The following is a 7813-nucleotide window of genomic DNA, read 5'->3' as shown; positions in this document are numbered from 1 at the left end:
AAAAAAAAAAACATTTCAAACCTCAAAAAAAAATATCGAATTAGAACAAAAGACAATTTATTAAAACTATAGAACTCTAATTCTGAGAATATGTACCACCTTACAAAGACAATAATGACTTTACATGGAAATGATTTATCTAAGGAAATGTATAATTATGCTTTAAATATGTTGCGATAAGTATTCGGAGGTATATGTACTATAATTCATTTCATAGAAGAGCATTATACATATAGAAATTCCAGTTATATTGTTGGTAGTTAGGTACCTATCTACATACACGAAAACCAAATCCCAAAAGAAAAATACAATTAATGATTTATCAAAAAGTACTCTTTTGACTACTCTGTAGAGAACGTTATTCACATGGGCCTAATCAGTTGTGGTGGTTAAGCACCAAGTCATAAAATTTAATGCTGGGTGAAAAAAAAAAAATTAATGTGAATATTTATACTTCGGTAAACCTCCAGAACATTCCAGATGAATCAAAGTCCGGAAGTAAAGGTTTAAAATGGAAATGACATAAATGATCTAGAAACCAAATTATTTGTTAGCCTTATTTAATTTTGAGAATGCCGGATCAGTGGTCAGAAATCAAAGAAATTATCTTAATTCACTGCAGGTCCTACGTTTCCAACAATTCTAAAATAAAATAACAAAAGAAATCTATGTTAAATTAGCGGTGAGCATTCGAAATAAATCAGCTAATCTGAAATCCATCTTAAATTAACAACATACACCCTAATAAAAAATTTTGTGTTAGTCAAATGCAAAGGCAGTCAGGATCCAGACTCTTAAAATCCTGCTTTTTAACCAGTTTTGACAAGATGTTTATTAGTGACATTTATATATATATATAGTTATATTTCAAATCTAACTTGTCAGACCACACGTTGGCGTCATTAAATTTCTGTAACGAATTTCTCCTGAATGCTGCTATAAAAATAGGAAAAAGGGTAGGAGCATGCTTCCGAGACGGGTCTGCATATCTTGCTGTTCTCCAGTCTGACTCAGGGAAACGGGCGTGGGCGTGTTCCGGCCACAAACTCCGAAACTCGTACAAAAATCTAAATTGTATGCAGTTATTCAGTTTTAGATATTACTTTGAGTACTGCCACATATCGAATCTGTTTAATGAGCTTTGCATATAAGCGATTATCCTACGCAGCGCATGACAGCTAAGTCTGGAGAATTTTGATTTTGTGACTATGTGACATTTTCAAAGCGAGATGCCACTCTCGTTGCTCTCATTAGTCTGTTCCAGTACGCATCAGATTTACAGGAATTACTGAGAAGTCGTTCTTGTACATACATTGGGGCATATTTATATTCGAAAGAAAGTCAATTATAAAGTCAGTTGCCGCCATTTCATTGAAAATTATGACAAAAAGCAGCAACTTACTTTAGTGTCGACTTCATTTGAGCTATGAATAAGCATTCTTCAGTTATCTTTTCCTAACTAAATGCTGGAGTACTGGAACAGACTATGGCACTCCGCACATTACACGACTAATCTAAGTAGAGTAATCGTTTCGTCATGCCGAATGCATGACGACTCGACTTCTGCACATTTGCGCGCCCTGCATAAGTCACCAGCTAAAAAAACCTTTCTACACATAACACATTTTCTGGCTCTTTCGCAACTACACACTTCCGCAAATATTTCTGCAGTGCAATATTACATAAACACTTGTGGCTTAATACAAATTGCACGAATTTTAGAACGAAATCATTTATTTTCAATTATTACCTGCTGAAATGACAAATAATTTTTATTTCCAACTCAAAAAAGTAAACAAATGCGGATTTCAAAACGGCAAGCGCCTTACAATGTTGGGCGCTTCGATTCATGAAGCTTTTATGATTAGACGAAAACATGTTTATGAATCGTAATATACGGAGCTTCATTGAAATACCACATGTATTTTTTCGGCATAAAAGCTTCATACTTTAGTATGACGAAACGATTACACTACTATGATTAAGTGATTAATGTGCGGAGTGCCTAACTGATTACACTGAACAGCTGATTCTGTGAAATTATGCGCTCCATGCCGAGTATAATTACACCACTGCTTCACATGCGCTGCTTCTCTATGCCCTACACTTGCAATGTAAGTATAACCAGCGCTTAAAGGTGAACAAAACCAATCATTGTTATTGCTATGCTGGGCATTCTCTCACACGCTGCTAAGGGGGATCGTACGATTCGAACATAATTTCAAAAATTCAATTACCCCACTCGCTTCCTCTACTCTTGTAAATTCGATTATGAGAGACTTTTTGAAAATGAGGATATTCAAATGGAATTCTATGTTTATCTCATTGTTCGAAATGATAATTTAAGTTAGCATTAGTGTGCTCGTTATAATACTGACCTCGATAACCCAAGAAAACATAAATATTATTGAGCTAGAAAACCAAAGGGTGAGTTTGTGTACGTTTTGCAATAGAATTGATTTATTTTATAACTTAAGTATCCTTTTTCTTTTATTCGGTGTGATATACATATTTATGCAGCGATATCTGTGATATATTTTGCACTGCAACTAAGATGCTATTCTAGGCACAGTATGAAGCTCTTGAATTTCATCAATGATACCCTAATGTCGAGTGCTCAAATCTTCACGAAACTTTCACCTTGCTATGTACCTAAAACAAATAAATTTACATCAAACAAATTGATACATTTGGGAAATAAATTACTTGTTTTCTTTGTTTACCTATTGGCACAAGCAAATTATTTGTATGCGATACAGCAACAATAGGGCCAGGGGTGTTTTTGAACTAAAATCAACTTTTCAGCGGCGGCGCAAAGAGTGTTCCGGTAAGCATTGCTATTTTATAACAAATTTATCATAAAACGGTGCTTTAAAATTTCTTGGATATTTATTAATTAAAGTAAGTCCATATATTTGTGCTTATTCGTAAAACTGATGTACTAAACTAAACTTTATTCTATTAAATTCTTAAGTTTATTTCATTAGTGCTGAAAAGTAAGAAATTGTGTACTACTTAAAGTTTCACCTCTGGAAACTTTATCCCTTTGAAGGACTTCACCACAGTTTTTGACTGGATATACTGAGATTTTCTAGTTCTCATATACAAATTTAGGAGTACCGTTAATTTTTTCATGATCTAATAATCGGATCTAAAACAAATTACGGGATGACTCTTTCCGAGAAAAAAAAATATTGAAATCGGTTGACGTGGTCCAAAGCTATACGGTAGTATACATAAAAAAGAAAAAACATTCCGACGAATTAACAACCTTCCCCTTTTTTAAAGTCGGTTAAAAATTTTTGAGTTCTTTGTTAATTTTATGTAAATGAAGTGCATTTATGAAACAATAAAAAGGTTATTTATTTATTACATACTGTTAAGTTCAGATTTAAATTCATAAATAGTCACTGCCGATATAGTGTATAGTGATTTTCTCTATGTAATTGCCATAGTGTAGATGCAGTGTAATGCGGCATGTTTATCGATTTCGATACTTTACAAACACTCTTGGGTCTTCTGTAATCCCTAAAATAACAAATGAGGAAATAAAGCATAGCTAAAGGTATACTTGGTCAATTGGTCGTGTTTTTTATTTTCATTGTCCACGAGTATTGATTAAGAATATTATTCATATCCGACCAACTTCCATCCGGAACATCATTTAATCGCATACGAAACATTGGTCCTTCGAGCCGGATGGCTCATTAAATCCGTTTGCTTTCAACAAAAATTGCATTGGGGTCACACGTGGACACCACCCGAATTTTATAACTCGTTATATAAATTAATCGCACGTCATCCTGGACCGGAGCCATCATGCATCTTATCACTGGGCACATTTTGATAGCCTGTGAGGACAACTGTTTTAATTACGTTGACGTTTGACAAATCATCCGATTTTGGACTTCTGTATTTCCGGGCCGAGCTATTGGAGTAAAGGGTAAGTGATTGAATTGCATTTTGTTTGGCCATTCGATTGGTATGTCTAAAGAGAAATTTGATGGAGCTGTTAAGCAGCAGATCGAGAGGTATGCTCGTCTAAAAAAGGAACTTCTAAAATTAAAAAAAGACGAACCCGATCGAGAATCGAGGAATCATTTCAAAATACGTTTAGATCGAATTGAAAACCTACGTGCTGATTTCCTCTCAACGCATTACGAAATTTTAGGCGTTGATGGAGCAAATGAAAGCGAATATGTTACCAAAGATTATTCAATAAGTTCGAAAATTCCCATGTCGACATTGTTGCGCAGATTCAAACTGCTTTCGAACAGTGTCATCCACCGTCGACTGTAATTCCGGCTTCAGCGGATCAAAATCCCTCTTCGCCGGTCACATACCAAATGTTGCCTCCAACTCAATCGCCTTTCAAGTTACCGAAATTAAGTGGTCCAAAGTTCAGCGGAAGTTACATTGAGTGGCCTTCTCTCCACGATTCTTTTCTTCAGATTCATGAAAATGCGAAGCTAACCCATCATGAAAAATTTCAATATCTAATAAGCGCGTATTGTTCAGCACATATATGGAGGAGTTTTTAAATCAGCCTACCATGGTCAACGAAAATGCAGAAGATATTCGAAAATTGCATGACCTCTGTCGTACGTGTGTATTTAATTTGAACAAATTAGGTATTAAAACGGTGGAATGTGGGAATTGTTGGCTTATGTTTTAATTAAAAAATTACCACATATTTCTCGTTTAGAGTGGGAGAAACACCATGGGAAAGAAACGAAAATTTCAGTTTTTGACTCACTGATTGAATTCATTGACACTCATTTTCGCACACTGGAGGCTCTATATCCATAAACAGGTAAATCTTTGCAATCAAAGCAACCGTCAAATTCATCTTCGAGTAAACATCCCAATCGGAAAGACGTAAAAAATGTTCATATCTCAGCGAAAAACCTTTCATGCACAATGTGTAAGCAGTCGCATCTTCTACGAAAATGTCCACGTTTTCTGGGGCTTACGCCAATCAACCGAAAATCATTTGCAGAAAAGGCTCACTAATTGTCTAGGTCGTTCTACTGGATCAGCATTTGTAAGTACTAAGCCATGCTTCACTTGTGGTGGTAAACACCACACTCTTCTACATCCCGATACATCAACTCCATCGCCGACTACATTGCATCCTCATACAAACAATTTCGAGCGATCTTCCCCTAAACCGACAACGAAATTTCCAAATGTTTCGCTTGCTGCAAATAATTTAGTTCATTCGAATCATACAGCGCTTCTCGTCACAGCGTTAATCGACATACCCGACGCCCACGGACAACTCATACGTCTTCGTGCCTTAGTAGACCAAGGTTCACAACAAACGACAATCACAGAAAGAGCAGCTCAACGTTTAAACTTTCCTATTACTCCAATTTGCATAGGATATTGACCAATGGGTGAATCACAATATAAAATTGCTAATAAAGGAATGGTTATCGAAATACATTCAATTGTAGATCCGAATTTTAAAGTGCAAGCACTTGCTATTATTCCTTCAATTTCATCAGCTTTACCATTAAAACCCGTCAATGTAAAATCATAGAATCACATCAAACATTTACCACATGCGGATCCACATTACGCTGAACCTGGTCAAGTCGACCTATTGCTTGGTGGGACGTTACAGCAAAAATTCTTCAAGGTGGTTTATGTAAAGGCCAAGACGGGGAGCCCATTGCACAAAACACTTCTTTAGGTTGGATTTTATCAACTCAAGCACCAGAATCACGTAACAAGATTTCTGTTAAATGATTGTTTTCATGTTTCCACCGTAGAAATAGGCGAATGCATTAAACGATTCCAAGAACTGGAGCAAGTTCCAATCGAAAGAAAAGGGTCTAAGAAAGATGAGTGCACAGAACGGTTTTATGAAAAAAACCACCACTCGACAATCTACTGGAAAATTTTTGGCCCGTTTGCCATTCAAATGGTATTTTGATCCATCGATTCACTTGGGATCCTCTTTCTCTATGGCGCTTAAACGTTTTCAATGTCTTAAACGACGTTTCCACTGCGATAGCAATTTTCATAAGGCGTATGTCGACACATTTAACGAATATAAACTATTACGGCAAGTAAAGGAGGTAGAAACGATCAATGACGATAATTTCCTACCAGATTCAATTAAGCACTTCTATTTACCACATAACGCTCTGATCAAACAAGGTAGTCTTACAACAAAACTACGACAAGTCTTCGATGGATCAGCACCCTCATCAAACGGAAACTCTCTTAATGATGTGCTTACGACAGGCCCCTCGCTGCAATCTGATATTGTTTCGATTATTTTAAATTGGCGAACTCATAAATTTGTTTTTGTTTCAGACATTGAGAAAATGTATCGCTGTATTGATGTTCATGCTGACGGCACAAAATATCAACAGCTCATTTGGGAAGACAACAACCATATCAAGACATATTCTCTCCAAACAGTCACATTCGGACTCAAGCCCTCACCATTTTTGGCAATAAAAACATTACAAACATTAGCTAAACTGGAGCGAAAACAGTATCCGTTTGCTTACACAGCAATTACTAATGAAACGTACGTTGATGATGTTACTTCGGGAAGCGAAACAATTGAATTAACTAACAAAAATATTCAAATGCTCCGGGATGCTGGTTTCGAACTACGAAAATGGGCTAGCAATTCCTCGGAAATTCTTCATCATATTCCACTCGAATATCGCAATCAGGACACAACGTGTTTGTTCAATTCGAGTGATGACGTTAAAGCACTCGGCCTCTGTTGGTCGATGAAAGAATACTGTTTTTCATTCAATATCAACTTTTCGATCAGTGAGGCTCCACCTACCAAACGAACGGTACTCTCTCTCATCGGTCGTCTCTTTGATCCATTAGGGTAGATCAATCCATTTGTCACTAAAGCGAAATTGTTTCTTACAACACTTTGGGAGCGGAACATTGATTGGGACGAAACATTGCCATCAAAATTAAATTCGAACTGGAATGAAATGATTCACCAGCTTAAATATCTCAACGAAATTAAAATTCCCCGCTGGGTATAAACAACACGTGAAAACCAGTGTAGTGAATTGCATGTATTCTGCGACAGCTCACAAAGGGCTTATTCAGCATCAATTTATTTGCGTACCGTAGCATCGTCGGAGAGGATTCACATCAATTTGCTCATTTCTAAAAGTACACTGGCACCCGTTCGTAAACCCATTACGATTCCTAGATTGGAATTGTGTGGTGCAGTCTTAGCTTGTAAATTATTAGAATCACTAAAATATACTTTCCGGCTTCATATAAATTTATCTATGGACAGATTCATCAATCGTATGGTCATGGATTCGTGGGGACCCGAATAGATGGTCAACCTTTGTTTCAAATCGTATTCACAAGATTCTATCATTGACCGTAATTGACCAGTGGAGACATGTTATTTCAAAGGACAATCCGGCTGATTGTAATAGCCGCGGTTTATCCGTTGAACAATTACTGGCGTCCGATTTATGGTGGAAAGGTCCGAATTCCCTGCCTTCTGAAAAATGGCCACATTCTCCGCTCAACGTTATCGATGACGATCCGCAGGAGCTTCGGTCAAAATTAAAATCTATACATGCTACCAACAAGTCCGTCAATAGTCTTGATTCCATTATTAATCGATTTTCAAATTTCAATCGTCTTCGTTATAGTATCGCATATTTTGTTCGTTATGTCCAATGGCTACGCAATGCCATACACTCGAAACAACCAAAAATGCCAGTTTCGAAAGATTCAATAAAAGGAAAAATTTACAAAATTTCACCACCGTCCGTTCAAGAATTGGAAAAGGCTGAATTGT

The sequence above is a fragment of the Rhagoletis pomonella genome, unplaced genomic scaffold (genome assembly GCF_013731165.1).
Source record: "Rhagoletis pomonella isolate Grant_MI unplaced genomic scaffold, Rhpom_1.0 Rhpom_scaffold_00003, whole genome shotgun sequence".
Lineage (NCBI taxonomy): Eukaryota > Metazoa > Arthropoda > Insecta > Diptera > Tephritidae > Rhagoletis > Rhagoletis pomonella.
The sequence above is the reverse complement of the archived record's forward strand: the minus strand, read 5'-3'. Positions refer to the sequence as shown.